The sequence below is a fragment of the Phyllostomus discolor genome, chromosome 10 (assembly GCF_004126475.2).
Source record: "Phyllostomus discolor isolate MPI-MPIP mPhyDis1 chromosome 10, mPhyDis1.pri.v3, whole genome shotgun sequence".
Classification (NCBI taxonomy): domain Eukaryota; kingdom Metazoa; phylum Chordata; class Mammalia; order Chiroptera; family Phyllostomidae; genus Phyllostomus; species Phyllostomus discolor.
Window position 1 is genome coordinate 51,839,016 of NC_040912.2, and position 18,401 is coordinate 51,857,416.

General features: G+C 41.5%; 1 protein-coding gene and 1 long non-coding RNA gene across 2 annotated transcripts in view; one reads left to right on the forward strand and one right to left on the reverse strand.

Moving 5' to 3' along the window:
* AMPH (amphiphysin) overlaps nt 1-18,401 on the reverse strand; it is a 286,397-nt gene that overhangs the window by 206,762 nt on the left and 61,234 nt on the right.
* LOC118497125 lies at nt 2,747-18,244 on the forward strand. Its single transcript, XR_004899671.1, has 3 exons — nt 2,747-2,758; nt 7,408-7,412; nt 15,370-18,244. It is a non-coding gene; the product is annotated as an uncharacterized LOC118497125 (long non-coding RNA).

Genomic DNA, 18,401 nt, shown 5'->3' on the forward strand with positions numbered 1-18,401 from the left:
ACTCATAACAACATTAAAATTAGAATTCCATCCAACTCGCACTCTATCATTAGGATTCCTGTAATTACAAGATTTAGGAAACTAAAACAAGATTCAAAATCAACAGCTGGTGTTCACAGACGTGGCAAACAAAAAAGCCACTTATATAAAAATAAATATTTATGAAAAGAACAGAAAAATTATTGTGGTTACCAATCATTTGGTATCTTCTTCACACAGTGGGGCTATGGGTAAGTTTATTATTCTATTTTTCCTAGGTTTTCCAATATTCTATAATTAGCATTCATTACTATCACCTAAATAAAAATCATCATTAAAACATTTTGCAATGACTGAATAGGGTAAGTACATATTCCAGGTTTCGTGCTGCATCCTTCATCTGTGAACAAACGTGCTTTCAGCTTTACTCAGACATTAGGGATAGAGAACAAAAAATTTTTAGTCTTATTTGCAATAATATAATTTTTAACTTGGGAAATACAGTCATGAATATTTGCAGAATTAAATGTACAAAACAGAGAGTGGGCATTTTGTGTCAGAGCCAGGAATCTAAGAGAATTCCTCAGAAAGCAGCTTGATGCTCTTTCCACCTTGCCAGCCACCCACTTCTCCAGACTTTGCTACTTACCTTCCCCCAGTTCTTATGAGGCATTCATCTGGAATCAGAGCCAAGAAGAGGAGGTAGCTGCCTGCCTGTATTCTCTGAACCTGATAGAAATACAACAGCAAAGGTAACCCCTGTAACCTCCTCCACCCACTGTTGTAGCTTTATTTACCTTTCCTAAATAATTCTAAAAGGAACCATCTAAATTGACAAACATTTTATAAGCCTCTGGGTTACACTGCCAGTAGAACTTCGTAAGCTTGAGATGTAGCACTATGCAAAATCACAATTCTAAAGAATACAACAGATAACTAGAACACCTTCACAACAAACCTTGAAGTGACCATCCAATGCTGGAGAATTTAAAACCTTCCAAAAGAACCCACACCACTCTGGGAAAGTCTAATAAAGGAAGGAGGGAAGGAGGGAAAAAGAAGAGGAGAAGGAGGAGGTGAAAATAAATAAACCACCTTCCCCATATTGAGCTCCACAATTCATGCTTGTAATTTCTCTTTATTGGTTCTCTTAGTCCAGCTCTTCTGAGCAGAACTAATCCTTGCTCCACATATTAGCCCTTCAAATGTTTGATTTAATAACCTAGATGTTAAATTATGGCAATTTTCCTTATATGGTGTTGCTGTTCTGTCTTCATTATTTTTTCTTGTTTTCATACTTATCCACCTGAGAATACCTGGTGGCAGAATGGATGGGGTAGGACAAAATGGCGGCTGGACTACAATCAAAATGGCGGCTGAACTACAACCTGGAAGAGATGGCTGATGTCAAACCAGGGTGTGAGGGAAACCACCAATGATATGTTGCTGCTTTGTTCACAAGGGACCAATCCCCAGCTCCCACGGAAAGCCAACCCAAAATAAAACCCTGCCATTTTCCCTGCACAGCACTGCATTTCTCGGTCCCCCCCCACCCCGGGGCAGACAAAAAAAAAAAACAAAACAAAAAAACCAAAAATGTCACGCAGGCACACAAACCCCAATAAGGCTCTATACTGCCTAATTTTGTGGCTAATTAGCATTTAATCCTTGGCGGAGCCTAAAAAAGCCTTACATTTGGTGCCGAAACCCGGGAGGAGTCATTGTCTACTGAAGACTGCTCCTCTCCCAACTCCCTGAGGAGGCCTCGTGGCCACCCCACCAGTCAGAGCTCTGAACCAGGGTAAGTGCCACCGTCCCTCAACTTCCTGGTCCTTGGACTCCAACTCTGGGTCCCTGTCCGCCGGAGAGGCTGCTCTCCTACCAAAAACTGTAGTGCTACATCGGGGGTAGCCCTTCTGGGAGAAGCTGTTCTCCCTCCAGGATTCAAGAACAGGTGGAGATGTCCCCCGGCCTTGAACTCCATTTCTGTCCAACTTGGTTGGTGACTTGAGTTGCGGGACGCCAATTCTCGGTCACTGATCTTCCATCCTTGAGACCAGGAATTGGGGTTCAGGGGTTCAAACCAGACCCTAAGTCGCCTCTAGGGTGCCTGGCCTCAAGCAAAAACGGCTGATTTTTTCTGTCCACTACGGCCTGGCCGTTATATCAGCTCGATAATTGTGAAACCTGGCCTCCTGAAGGCACTTTTGATTTTGTTACCCTTACTGACCTAAATAATTTTTGCAGATGGACTGGCAAATGGTCTGAGGTCCCCTACATTCAGGGCTTCTGGGCTTTGCACTCCTGCCAGGACTTGTGCGCCCAGTATTCCACAGCTCAAGTCCTCTTGGCCCGGGGAAATTCTGAGCCTGCACAATCTCCAAAACCAACTGCTCCTGAGAATCCTTCCTCTTTTTCTGACTCTCCTGAAAATCTTGCTCCTTCGCCCCTGCCATACCAATCCCACCAGACTCAGACCCTTCCTCTTCCCCTTCCCCTCCTGCTGCGGACCTCTCCTCCCCCATCAGCTTGCATACTGGCTCCTGCCAACTCTCACTAACTGACCTCTCGTCATTTAAAAAACGCCTAGGCTCCTTTTCCACTAACTGTACTAATTTTATCAAAGAATTCCAATACCTCGTTCAAGCCTATGATCTCACATGGCAATGACTTACATATCATATTAACTTCCACCCTAACCCTGGACAAGCATAACCACATGCGGACTGCAGCTAGGACTCACGCAGACCAAGCCCGTGCTACAAACCCTACTATGCCGGTAAAAGCTGAGGCTGTGCCAGAAGCTGACCCGGGTTGGGATTATCAGACAGGATAGGCAGGCAGATAGTGCCATAACCAAATAGTTAAGTGCCTGTTAGCAGGAATGTAATGGTCAGCTCAGAAAGCAGTTAACTATGACAAACTCAGAAAAATTACCCAACGCCTGGAAAAAAACCCAGCCCTGTTCCTTAACCACCTCACTGAGGCTATAGTTCTCCATACTCACTTAGATCCTATATCCAATGCAGGGGCCACTGTGCTGCCCACCCACTTTATTTCTTAGTCAGCCCCAGACATTAAAAAAAAATAAAAAAGGCAGAGGACAGTCCTCAAACCCCCATCTGGAATCTGGTAAACATGGCATTTAAAGTTTTTAACAACTGGGACAAAAAATGCTGAGGCTGCTTGCCAAGCTTGCCTGCAGCAGAAGGTAGCCCTGCAGACCCAAGCTATAGTAGCAGCCCTGAAGCTGGCTGAAGACCCAAGACATCACAGCCCAGGAGCCAAGTCAAAGTCCGGGCCACCAAAAAAAACACTGCTGGGAGCCTGCTTCAAATGTGGTAAGAAAGGATATTAAGCCCGCCGATGTCCAAACCCTCGACCACCCCACCAAGCTGTGCTCCGACTGCTGGCAGCTCGGCCATTGGAGAGATGCCTGTCCCCTTAAAGGCTCGTTCCTGGTGCCTCCGCACGGGAGACCAGCCAGCAAGATGAGGACTCCTCCTCCGGCCTTAGAGCTCCTTGGCTTCATGGGCCAACCGACGTGGCCCGGACTCGAAGACCCTCATCACCCTCACTGAGCCCAGGGTAAATGCTACAGATAGTGGGTAAGTCTATCTCATTCCTAGTGGACATGGGAGCTACCTATTCAGTCCTTGCCATCACATTCTGGTCCCCTTACCCCTTCCCAGATCTCGGTCATGGGGGTTGACGGAACTCCAACACACCCCCTATCACTTGTCAATTTGAAAGCCAAATTTTTAAGCATTCTTTTCTGATTATTCCACAATGCCCTATACCATTGCTAGGACGAGACCTCTTGGCCAGACTGGGAGCTATTTTTGAAGTTTTCAGGAGGGTCCCAGATAAGGTCCTTATAATTATGCTAACTTGTGAAGGCAAGAAGGAAAATAATATCCCAGAGCAGATTTCACAAGGAGTAGATCCCCTAGTTTTGGGACTCTGGGTGTTCCTGGCAGGGCCAGCACTGCCTAACCAATCCAAATCCTGCCTAAAGCCTGGGGTATTTTATCCCCACAAGAAACAATATCCCATCAAGTGGGAGGCTTTAGAGGGTCTGCAGCCCCTCATAGAGAAGTTTATTATACACGGGCAGCTAGTACCTGTCAATCCCCCTGCAATACTCCAATCCTCCCCGTTCTTAAGCCCACAGCGGAGTACTGGTTAGTCCCAAGATTTAAGGTTAATTAACAAAGCTAGCATCCCCTTACAACCCTCTTGTGGCTAATGCATATACTATCCTCACCCAGGTACCGGACTATACTCAATGGTATACAGTCTTTAAACTTAAAACGATGCATTCTTTTGTATCCCTGTCCACCCAGATGCCCAGTACCTGTTTGCATTTGAGTGGACAGAGCCCAAAACAATGGCCCCTCAACAGTATACCTGGACAGGGCTACCGCAAGGTTTTAGAGACAGCCCCGTCTATTCGCCAGAGTGTTAAGAAGGATCTAAGAAATTTACAGCTGCAAGAAGGAGCAGTCTTTAAAGTATGTAGACGATATCTAATCTGTAGCTCCTGAAGGAAGCCTCAGATCGCAACACTATCCTAACCCCTGAACTTCCTTGGGGGCTGGGGACATCAAGTCTCTAAGAAAAAGGCCCAAATTTTCAAGCAGAGAGTAAACTATTTAGGATATATCCTAACTCTAGGATCTAGGCAGCTGTCACCAGAAAGAATAAAGGCATTGTCAAGTTGACACCACCTGCTACCAAATGGCAGCTCCGCTTCTTTCCTGGAAATGGCTGGGTTCCTGCAGGATTTGGATTCCAAACTTTGGACTAATTGCAAAACCCTCTACGAGGCTACTAAGGGTCCAAACATTGAATCTATTATATGGGAAAAGGAACAAGATTGAGCTTTTAATAAAGTCAAGCAGGCTCTGTTCAAGTTCCTAGATCCCCTCTTCTCCTTCCCAAATCTTCTCCAGTCCAACAAGCAGGTGCATGCTGAATGCTCAGTCTGCTCTAAAACATCAGCCCAGGGAAACCTTAAACCCCGGTTTCCAACTCACCACATAAAAGGACATCTCCCTGGCCAGGATAGGCAAATTGACTTCATCCACATATCTCCCCACAAAAAATTCTGCTACCTTCTAACTTTTGTTGACACGTTTTCAGGTTGGATTGAGGCCCAAACCTACTTGCCCCTCCCGGACAAACCAGAAACGGCCAACCTCTAGCCCCTCCCCTCTACACCCCCCCCAAAGCAGGAAATAGCCAGATCGAACATGGCACCCTTTATCCTGTCAAAAAGGTCCGAATGTCAGGATGGGCGGGGTAGGACTGGTTGGTTGTGGGTTTAGGGGTGGTGGTTTGGGGGGGTAGGAGCAAAATGGTGGCGGGGACTATAATCAAAATGGTGACTGAACTACAACCTAGAAGAGATGGCTGATGTCAAACCAGGGTGCAAGGGAAACCACCAATGATACGTTGCCGCTTTGTTCACAAGGGACCAATCCCCAGTTCCCACAGGAAAGCCAACCCAAAATAAAAACCCTGCCATTTTCCCTACAAGCACTGTATTTCTCAGTCCCCTCGCTGTGCAGACAAAAAAAAAACAACAAAACGTCACCCAGGCACGCAAACCCCAATAAAGCTCTATACTGCTTAATTTTGTGGCTAATTAGCATTTATTCCTCAGAGGAGTCTAAAAAAACCTTTCACCTGGAATGAACCATCTGGGTTCTTCCAGAAAATTATATGAGGTGAGAATTACATGCCCAGGCAATCCTGATCTTTTCTTATTGATCAAACTCAGAGTATTTAAGACAAAAGGCAAAAGAAGGGGTCATGCAGGGTCATTCATTGTTCTTTTCTGCTTATATTTATAAAGAAAAGATTAAAGATGGGGGCAGATACCCCACACATTCATTCCTGAGTGGAATTCAATTTTCACTCTTTGCTGAGTCTAGCACAAGGAAAGTATAGGCACAGAACTAGCACATGGTTATAAACATGGTACTGTATTTTCAGACCATAAGAAGCCACGAAGGTTTTAGAAGAGGAAACTAGGAAAAACAAAATTTGAAGCAAACAAATGTGGGGTAAAATATGTAATAACATAAAAACAACAATATTTCACCAATTGTAAATGTAAAGCTACATTCGGACTATAAGAGCACCCCCTTTCCCTCTCATAGGAGGGTGCCTCTTATAGTCTGAAAAATACAGTACTTAGATACAGAATTCGACTCTGCCATCTAAATTCTGTGACCTGGGGCAGTCACTTAACCTTCTGGAAGTAGTTTCCTCACCTATAAAATGGAAATGAAAATCTATCTAACAATGTTGCTCTGAGAAACCAATGAAATAATAATACATGTAAGCCTCACAGATGCTCTCAATAAAATGTAGCTACCATAATTATTTCTTAAAGAAGATCTGTAGGGGTCTGCGATTTAGATTTAGGTTATGAATATAATAGGTAGTAGAAGTGTGAGAGGAAATGAGGGAAAAGATTTGTATGAGACAGGAACAGGCAGGCAGAAGACATACTGTTTCCAAATAACCCTTATTATAACTATAAAAAAAATGCTGCTAGCCCTAGCCAGGTGGGTCAGTCAATTGAAGCATAATCCCACACTAAAAGGTTGTGGATTCAATCCCCAGTAAGTACACATAACTAGGTTGCGAGTTTGAACCAAAGTTGGGGCGCATACAGAAGGCAACCATTCAGTGTTTCTCTCTCTCTCTCTCTCTCTCTCTCTCTCTCTCTCTCTCTCTCTCTCTCTCTCTCATCAATAAACATATCCTAGGGTGAGAATTAAAAGACACTACTAGATTTCTGGCCAAGATGGAGGCAGAGGTAGACACACTGTGCCTCCTTGCACAACCAAAAGAAGAACAACAAAAAATTTAGAAACAAAATAACCACCAGTACTGACAGAAAACTGAACTGTATGGAAGTCAGACAACCAAGAAGTTAAAGTAGACACATTTACCCAGACCGATAGAAGAGGTAGAGTCAGGTGGCCAGAAAGGGGTTGTGGCAAAAAAAGGCTGGCAGACCCAGTCGAGCGGGCAGTGACTGGCAGACCCAGGGCACGTAAGGCAGCAGTGGGTAGACCCAGGGAGGTGGCAGATTGTGGAGGAGCTTGGGGCCCAACATGGCTTACGGATCTAGGGAGTTCTACATTCGCATGCAGATAAATCAGACGAAACTGGGGAGAGAGACCCTGTAACCTAGGCTCCCAGCAAGGGGAAATAAAGCCTCAAAACACCAATTGAAAACACCTATGGGGGTTGAGGTGCCGAGAGAGACTCCCAGCCTCACAGGAGAGTTCGTTGGAGAGACCAACAGGGGCCTACAACGTACACAAACCCACCCACATGGGAATCAGCACCAGACAGCCTAGCTTTGCTTGGGGAAGAAAGCGGTGGAAGTGACTGAATTAGGCAGAGCAAGTGTGTTGTTCACTCTCGGACCCCTACCCCACATACCAGTGCCACAACACAGCAACCTGGGTTGTCCCACCCTGGTAAACACCTAAGGCTGCGGCCCCCCTACTATATACAAGTGTGTCAAGACAAAAAAAAAAAAATGGTTCCAAATGAAAGAACAGATCAAAGCTCCAGAAAAAATACAACTAAGCGATGAAGAGACTAGCCAGCCTATCAGCATGCACAGTTCAAAGCCCTGGTGATCAGGATGCTCACAGAATTGGTTTGAATTTGCGTCACAAATTAGATGAAAAAATGAAGGCTATAAAAAGTGAAATAAAGGAAATGTACAGGGAACCAATAGTGATGGGAAGAAAACTGGGACTCAACTCAATGGAGTGGACCAGAAGGAAGAAAGAAACAACCCAAATAGAAAAGAATGAAAAAACAAAAACTCAAAAAAATTTGGAGAGGCTTAGGAACCTCCAGGACATCTTTAAACATTCCTATATCTGAATTATAGGGGTACCAGAAGGGGAAGAGGAAGAGCAAAAAGTAAAAAAGTTATTCGAACAAATAATACAGGAGAACTTCCCCAATCTGGCAAAGGAAATAGACTTCCAAGAAGTCCAGGAAACCCAGAGAGTCCCAAGAAGTTGGACCCAAGGAGGAACACACCAAGGCACATCATAATTACATTACCCAAGATTAAAGATAAGGAGAGAATCTAGAAGCAGCAAGAGATAAGGGGACAGTCACCTACAAAGGAGTTCCCATCAGACTGTCAGCTGATTTCTCAGAAGAGACCTTGCAAGCAATAAGGGGCTGGAGAGGAGTATTCCAGGTCATGAAAGGCAAGGACCTACATCCAAGATTGCTCTATCCAGCAAAGCTTCCATTTAGCATGGAAGGGCAGATAAAGTGCTTCCCAGATAAGGTCAAGTTAAAGGAGTTCATCATCACCAAGCCCTTATTTCAAGAAATGGTAAAGGGACTTATTTAAGAAAAAGAAGATAAGAAAAAGAAGATAAAAAACATGTATAGTAAAATGACAGCAAACTCACAATTATTAACACCTACACCTAAAACAAAAACAAAAACAAACTAAGCAAACAACTAGAATAGGAACAGAACCACAGAAATAGAGAACACATGGAGGGTTAGCAACAGGGGAGTGGGAGGAGGAGAGAGAGGGAAAAGGTACAGAGAATAAGTAGCTTAGATGGTAGGTAGAAAATAGACAGGGGAGGGTAAGAATAGTATGGGAAATGTAGAAGCTAAAGAACTTATGACCCATGGACATGAACTAAAGGGGGAGAATGTGAGTGGGAGAGAGTGTACAGGGTGGAGGATAGTGAAGGGGGGGGGGGAATGGGACAATTGTAATAGTATAATCAATAAAATATATTTTAAAAAATTAAAATAAAAAAATAAAACTGCGTTGCTATAAGGAAATCACATATACAAAACACACACACACACACACACACACACACACACAATGTCCCTGAAGAGTTTAAATCAGCTTTTGTTTCCACTTATCTCATTGCGATCACAATTTTACAGTCAAATAAATACTCACTGCTTAAAAAAAGACACTACTAAACAAACAACCAAAAACTCATTTAAAAAAGAAACACAGAGAACAAGAGAAATAAGCCACATTTGAAATGAATGGATCCTCATGTCATACCAAGTTTTTAAACTGCATGACATGGAGGTAAACCATTTCACTTCTGGGGGATCCCTCTTCCTCCCTGCACCAAGTCCCAGTCCTAGCTCTGTCATATACAGGTTTGCCTACCAGTCCTCTGCTCTCTGTAGGCAGACATTGTACTAAGAAATGGAATCTACCAGAAAGGATAGTCAGTCCTCCACTGCAATCTAATGCATTATGTTCTGGTTTATATGCTACATTCCCCCCTTGTGAGTTTGATTAGTACAAGTCAACTGCAAAGAATTCTGAGATACTGACAAAGTTCCCTGAAGGCAGGAACATGACTTTTTGGTTTTCTCATAAAAACTATCACTTAGTAAAGTGCTTCATACACTGCAGAATGAAATGAATTCTTGTTGAACAAATTAGAGAAAGAGACAGAGAGAAACAGACAAACCAAGACAAAAAGACTGAGACAGAGGCAGACAGAGAAAAGGAGAAACAAACCAGTAAAGGAGAAATGGAGGAAGGAGGAGTGGGAAGAAGAGAGGAAGGAGAAACAAGGAATGAGTTGATCAACTGATCAATCAATAGAGTCAAGTTAGTTATGCCAGTGATGCTTGACTAACCCTATACAAACTCTTGGCAAATTCCAAGGGTTTTAGCCCTATACAAACTCTTGGCAAATTCCAAGGGTTTAACATTGAACACAAGCATAATCACTGCACCGGCTTTTCAGGCTCTGCTATGAGCAAGAAGAGACACAAATACACTGTACCTAGTAATAAATAACAGATTTGGCAGAGATCCCTTGCTGACACTGCCAGATGAAACCTGGGAAGCCCTGCATCGATATAGGTGATATCCTTCAAGTATTCTCAACCCTTTCCAGGAGAATAACACACCCACCACTGCAAAGTCAGAAAGACATAAAGAACAACCCAGGGTGTCCTCCTTACTCATTAAAGCTAGTTCACCACCTGCTAAGTTGGTCAATAAATAAGCAAGAAGAGCCTGCAGTCTCTTCACCCATCCTCTAGTCAAAAAAACTGGTGCCAAAGCAAGCCCTCTCTGCAGAACAAGGCATGAGTAGTTAGGGCTGCCAGATTCAACAAATGAAAATACATGCAATATTTGAGACATACTTAAACTAAAATATTTCAAAATATCTTTAGTGCATGAAAATTCTATCTTTTCAATATTTACCCTATTAGAACTTTATATATTTACAAAGAAATAACAATAGATTCCATTATATGTCAATATAGATAACATTTACTAAGATTTTGTGGCTTCTTTTTTTAAACTTTCCCTAAGTCTCTACTTAATAGAAGACAGTTGGATTCTCACATCTACTTCAGTATTCAACCTGTTGGGATTCCAAACCCCTGGAAAATTCCACTGTACACTTGTAAAGAATGAAAGTGATAAAAACAAATAACATCTTAGCATTATTATAAATAATGCCGGCCCTCACAAAGCACCTGAAAGGGTCTTTGGGCTCTGCCAAAGTCCTTTGGACCACACTTTGAGAACTACAACTCTAAAACTACCAGTGAAAATTGGAAAAACTACAAAACACCCAGCAGAAGATGCATTGGTGTCCATTGATGGCTTCTAGCTCTTCTGCAGTTTGCAATGATTCATGCATCACTAAGAGTAGGAGGGACAAAAAAGCCTATTCTAGGCTCCACTCCAGGGCTATCTCCCATGGTCACTTTTCAATAGAAACATGGCCAGACCCTCTTCACCATCCATTGACTTCGTTTTCCCTTTTAGCACCATTCTTTGGAGAATGGTGTTCTTCAGATTCAAAGTAGGTATAGGTAACAACTTCACTTCCAAACCAAACAATTCCTAAGTAGTCTAGGATGTCTTCTCCTGTGTGGTGGCTACAATTGTTGGGGTGTACCACCCTGACTTATGCTCAGTGATCAGTTGATATGTACACTGAGGTCTTAAGAGATAACTTTAAGTCTCAGATTTAAGAAATCCCTGGTCCAAAAATCTTCTTACAATAGAAGCAATAATTGCATTAGAAATGCAGTAATATGTCAATGACTTTTACTCCCAGAATAATTCTCTAGGGGATAAGGGACAATAAAATTAATACTAAAAAGATATTTTTATATTTATAGCCAAATCTGAAGTAATGACATTAATCCCTACAGCTAAATTTAACTTTAAGTTCCTCTTTCACCAAACCTTTTAAATAAATTATGCATAGGAAGAAAGAAGCACAGAGGGCCAAGAAAATGAACAAAATGTGAGATTAGCCCCTGAGTTACAAGTAAAGATTTATGAACAAGGCTAGTCTAATGTGACTCTCTAAAATGCCCAGTCAACTTTTGATGTTCATACACTGTTGCAGATTCTTATCACAGAGCTGCTCCAATTCAATGTACATAGAATACCCTCCTAGACTCTGTCCCCATTTTGGAAAAAAACTATTTAATTATAAGACCTTTCCCCTTCTCTCCCTAAAAATAAATAAATAAAATCTTTAAAAAGCCCCTGGCTGGCCGTAGCTCAGTGGATTGAGCACGGGCTGGGAACCCAAAGTGTCCCAGGTTCAATTCCCAGCAAGGGTACATTTCCTGGGTTGCAGGCCATAACCCCCAGCAACCGCACATTGATGTTTCTCCCCCTCTCTCTCTCTCTCTCTCTCTTCCTCTCTTCCCTCCCTAAAAATAAATAAATAAAATCTTAAAAAAAAACAATAATGTGTTGATATTATTAAAAAAAAGACCTTTCTACCTAATTTCCCATTGTTAAAGGCCAGAAGAACAATAAACATATATAACATATATAAATAGTAAGTCTCATTAGTACACTCATGAATTCCCCCAGTGAGATGTTACAAGAACAAAAGGTTCAGTATTCCAATAAGAATGCAAAACGATGCATCCTACAGCTCCTTCTCAAAGATTTACAATGCAAAATAGCAAAATAAAGGCTCTGAGAAGAGCAGAAACTGGATCATTTGCCAAATTATTTTTTCTTAAACCTCTGCCCCTTTTGCACAGCATCTTATAGCTGTCTTAGCTGTATATCATCCAATATCAAACCTGGGGTCACAAAATTCCAGGGATGTTAGGCATAATGCCCTGGATGAACAGACCAGACCTGTAGTTAGACTTTACCTCAGCCAGCATCCTAAGGAGCCTAACATGGTCATCCTTCTTATCAGTGCTATATCTGAGTATAAGAAGTTGCGAGATAAATGAAAATGATGATGATGATTGATGATGGTGGTGGTGGTGGTGGTGGTGGTGATGTGACAAGAATGAGAAATTTGAAATAGCTGCAACTCTTCTCAAAGCAGAATCCCACACTTAAGTTCCTCCACTACAAAATCAATTTATACCCACAGCACCTACATGGTTATGTAAGTATGAGTCTATACTTCAACCTCAACATTAAATTTTGGCCCTCCTATGATCAAAGTCATGTATTTTAAAAGACATTTTTAAATTACACAATAATACTTTGTGAAAATTTGGAGTTTAGAATTGGCTAATACTATTATATACCTTGATATTTTCAATAAATTTTTCTTGACCTAAGGAGATGAAATAATTCGTTTCCCATTCATTCATTCACTTAACAAATATGTAGTTAGCATCTAGGACATGCCAGGCACACTCTAGAACAACAATTGAAGAAACAGATAAAATAAACTGCTACCTTACTAATATTTCAGTTGTGACTAAAAAGAAGACAGACTATTTTTTAAAATAATAAGATATACAGAATATTAAGTGGTGAAAAGTGCAATGGAGAAATAAAGCAGAAGGGCATATTGAGGGAAGGCCTTGCCTGAGAAGGTAACATTTAAAGGTAATGGTCTAAAGTTGTTTTTCTAACAGTTTTATTGAGGTATAATTGATATACAGAGAACTGCATATATTTGTATTTTGTACACTGTACAGTTTGATGAGTTTGGACATACGCAAACAAACTTCATATCATCACCATGACCAAGGTAACTGATGTTTCCAGCACCTCCAAAGTTCCCTTGTGTCTTCTTTTTTTAATAACAGAATAACTCCACAAATAAATGGGGAGAGACATCCTAGGAGGGTGAGGGTGACACTGTAACAGCAAAGGCCCAGAGCAACCACAAGGATAACAGTGTGGGTAGATGGGAGTGAGCCAGGGGAAGAGACAAAAGAGATAATGGACCTAGGAGACAGGCCATATGGGGCTTCAGGGGCCTCTTTTAAGGAGGTTGGCTCTCTTTATGAATGAAATGAAAAGTCATTGGAGCATTTGGAATGCAGGAGAAATGAGCTCTGACTCACCTTTCAACAGGTACATCCTGATTGCCAAGTCAGAAAGAGGTTGCAGTAGAGCAAGGGAGGGACCAAGGGACAGTTCAGAGGCTCTGCAGTAACTTTGGCAAGATATTATAGTGGTGGTAGCAGTTGAGGTAGTAAATAGTAGCAGAATTCTAGATCATTTTTGGAATCTGGGCCATTTATGCTGGCTGATGAGAATGACTACAGGAGACAAGGAGTTGAGAATGACTACAAATTTTTGAACTAAGCAACTTGTAAGATGACCATTTGCTGAGATAAGAAAGACTATGGGAAAAGAAGAGGGAGTTTGAGAGCTCAGTTTTGTACACATAAAGCATGAGATGCTATGAGATACCCAAGAAGAGATATCAAGAGGTAAATGGATATATGAATCTGGAGTGTAGTGGAGAGGTCAGGACTGGAAACATAAGCTTGGGAATATCTGAACATGGGTGGCATTTTAAAACATGAGACTGGGTGATACCCATACCAAGTAAGTAATGTAAATAAAAATGAAGTGCAGCCCTGGCTAGGTGGTTCAGTTGATTTCAGTGTCATACTGTACACCAAACAAATGAAATGGTTGCTGGTTCGTTCCCCAGTTGAGGCATGTATGAGAGGCAACTGATTGATGTTTCTCTATGGTGTCCATGTTTCTCTCTCATTTCGTCTCTTTCTAAAATCAATAAATATATCCTCAGGTGAGGATAAAAAATGAAAAGAAGAAATTCAAGGACTGAGAAATAGGGAACTCCAACATTAAGAGGTCAAGGAGCTAAAGCAGAATCAACCAAAGAAGAACCCTGGTCCTTCAGAACCCAGGGTCTGGTACCCTGTAAGGCAAATAAAGAAAATATTTCAACACTCACTGGATGAAAAACTTTGTCATATGGTTCGGAGAAGCCAAATAAGGTGATGACTGAGTACAAACCACTAAATTAAACACAGTGGTGGTAACTGATGACCTTGACAAGAGCAACTTAAGTGGCATGGTCAGATAGAAAGCCTGGTTAGAGTTTGTTCAAGAAAGAAGAAATAAAAAACACATAAATCAGCAATTTTATCCAAGCGTAGTCCTGGTACCCCTGAGGGATTCCAAAGATCTTCTAATGCATTTACAGGGTCAAAAATATTTTCCCCTTATTCTTTCATGAGGGTATAGTGAAGTTTTCTAGAGATTCCATTACATGTCACAACATATTTTGCTCTAATAGATAATAGAATGTGTATCTGTTTATTCTTGTGTTTTAAATTTTTTATAGGAAGTATCAATGAATATGATCCAAATAAACTGCAACTCTTGGGGTTACCAATTATTTTTAAGACCATAAAATGGTTCTGACCCCAAAAACTTTAAGAATCACTGATGCAGATGGATGGATGGATGGACGGACGGACAGACAGACAGATGGACACCAAAAGTGTGTGTGAATGTCTGAGGTTCTAAGGCATTTACATTCATTTCTTAAACTACTAATTGACCATTAACTTGAGAGGATATAGGGAACCCAGGAGTTGGCATATGGCAAAACAGTAGTCCCCCCAAAAAGAGGCTGGGCGGAGCACACACAGGTCATAGCAAAAGCAGACATAATACAATCTATGACTGTCTGAAAGGTTCTACCTGAACAATCTTATTTATTCAGGACTTGATTTTAAAACACATACGACCATCCCACACTCAAGCACAATTTGGCCCATGGATTCAAAAATCTTGTTATCTTCCTTACAATTGTGTCTTAGGGGAAATTTAGTTTATAATGGTTCTCCATACCTAATAGTAAAAAATGCACTGGCAATCTCATGCTTTATTACTAATGAGAATAGGAAATTCTTTATATAAAATGTCAAAGTTAAAAATACCATCATCCTATTTATTTATTCTCAAGTATTATATTTATCAGAGCCTCCTTTTATCTAAAACATACATGAGCCCAAGATAACATTTTTATATTTCAGGGCAGTAAAAAATATATACAGATTTTAAAGCACCACAGACCTGGGCTCCCCCATCTCCCAGCTGAGTGACTTCATCAAGTTACTTAACTTTTTGAGATTCGATTTCCCCATCTATACAACAGGAATTTCAGAGGTTAGTGAGGGTCAAATAAAGGAATCTTTATAAAGTGCCCAAGAAAGAGGCTAACAAATAGTAGATATTAAATAGTGAACTTTTAAAAAGTAGTTCAGTAATAGAGCATTAGCTATACTTTTGAATAATAAAATAGTATCAGGACATACTCATAAGCAAAAAATAAGCAATAAAGGATTTATAGGAAAAATACTTATGTAGAAATTCAAAGAGGAACTTCCTGTATTCAGTTTGAGGATGAATGCTTTACAGGATAGCAGGATAGACATATTCTATCAGGTACTTATTCATTCAATACACATTTGAGTGCTGTGATATGTTCATAGTATGGTAGACAACAGGAATGCTGAAGAGAATAAACCAGAGAAGCTCATAGTTTAATAGAGAAACACCCTGAACAAAAGTGCAATACAGAGGGACAATGCTTCGAGGCCCATGCACTGAGCAACGTGGAGGTAGAGTAAGGAGAGTCCTGGAGCCACTGCTCTGCTTACTGTCCATCAAGTCTTATAATCTTCTGTAAGTGACTAAGAACCCTACAGAGTTGTCTCTAAAGAGCTCTACCTCCCATCAGTAGCACTATCACACCACTTGCTCACATGAGTTCAGCTCTATAATGACACAGTTAGAGAGAGATGGACTGTAATTGTGTCTTGAGAATTTAGGATTTGATCCTCATCTGTCTAAATACATAAAAAATGACTTCGTTACAACTAGTTTATTTTTACACATACACATTTAAAAAACATTTTTAGCATCATTAGGCAATTCATCCTTGTGTGAACATCATAAAATGCACTTACACAAACCTGGATGGTAGAGCCTACAACACATGTAGAATATATGATATAAACTATAGATCCTAGACTATAAACAAACCTGTACAGTGTGTTACTGCTACTGAATACTGTAGACAGTTGTAACACAATGATAAGTGTGCATCTAAACATATGTAAACATGGAAAAGATACAGTAAAAAATGCAGTATAATTGATAAGAAATGGTAAACCAGTATAGGGCAGGGTACTTACTATGAATGGCACTTACAGAACTAGAAGTTGCTCTAGGTGAGTAAGTGGTAAAAGAATTTGAAGACCTAGGACATTACTGTACACTACTGTAGACTTTATAAATATCGAACACTGAATTTATTTTTCATCAATTATAAATTAATCTTGGCTTACTTTAACTTTTTTACTATACTATATAAACTGTACATATGTTTTTCAATTTTTTGACTCTTTAATCATACTTAGCATAAAACACAAACACATGGTTCTAGACAAGATGGCAAAGGTGGCCAGTGCACTTACCACTTCTCATGACCACATCAAAATTGCAACTCAATTATAGAGCAATCAACATGAATAACCATCTGAATTATAGCTGAGCAGAAGTCATATAACTAAGAAGAGACAGAAGAAGCCACCCTGAGACTGGTAGGAGGGGCAGAGACACGAAAGGGGCTGGCCCCCCACACATGTATGGCAACTGAGAATCCTAAGGGATATCTCAGCTGCAGAGGTGCCCCCTAGGAGTACAGGATCTCAACCCTATGCTGGCCTCCCCAGCCTGGAACACTACTGGCAACAAGAGGAGCCCATATAACATCTGGCTATAAAACTCAGCAGGGATTCTACCTGTCTAAGTGAGACAGAAGGCTGCTGAAAACCCAGGTGTTCCCTAAAAGGTCAAGCTCACAAATACCGTGGGCTCTAGGACAAGGACAGTGGCTGCAGGGGGTGTGAAGAGGAAGGGCCGGAGCCGTACAGGGAGAAACTGAGTTTTGTGGCTTCAGAGCATAAACTGGAGGAAGAATTTTCATCATCACTGCATTGAGCCCTCCCCTGACACAGCCAAATGTGAATATGCAACAGTGTGGTGAACTGTACAAGCTTAATCCTGATGACTCTTTGAAACCCCACCCCACCAAAAAGGATTACATGCCCCAGGGGCAGGGGTGGCAGCTGAGACTGGTGAACCCTGGAACTTTTTCTGAGTAGCCTCAGACCCAACACTGGTGCCAAAGGTGAAAATGTATTAACCTGGTGAACAACACTCATCCAATCAATGTGACTCCCTGAGACTCTGCTTTACTCAACTTGAGAATCTCCTGAGGTACTTGCAGCAAGTGAGCCCTATGGACAGCCACCAGGTGGAGGCAGGTCTCGAGGCACCTTGGATGTTTTTTTGACCTGCCTCAGACCCAGCATCAATTCACAGCATGTCCACTACTGCCATGCGCATCCAGGCCCAGAGAAGGCAGCTAATAATCATGAATAACTTTGTAGCTCCTAACAGGTAGTCCTGAGCCAGTTACAGACAGCTCTGACATTTACCTGCACCAGAGTTCCTCCCAAGTGGCCTCAGAAAAAACTTACCCAGTGGCTGGCTTCAGAGCACAACAAAGAACCACCTGATTAGCTCCACAAGTGGCACTCATAGGTACCAGACCTCTTCAGAACAAATTCTACTCCATGGAGTCAGGTCTGGCACAGCAGCTAGTATATTGTAGTCATGACCAGTCCTCACAGCCAGCTATCATGAGGGTCAATCCCACCCACTGATGTGTCAACAGCAATCAAGGATCGACTACAACAGGAGGGCACATACAACCCACAAAAGGGTAACTCCTAAAGAAGCCAGATGAAGTGATCAGAGAGATTGCACTACTGGGCCCAATAGGACAACTGATGGATAAGGCCAACTTGCAAAGACTGGGAGATGTAGGAGATCTACCTAATCAACAGAAACAAACAGAGAGAAGCAGTAAAAATAGGGGAAAAAGAATCCTATCCAAAATAAAAGAATAGGAGAAAGCTCCAGAAAAAATAACTAAATGAAATGGGGGCAAGCAATTTACCAGACACAGATTTCTAAACATTGGTTATAAGAATGCTCAAGAAACTTGGGGGAAGAATAAATGAAACCAATGAGAACTTCAAAAAAGAAATAGAAAGCATAA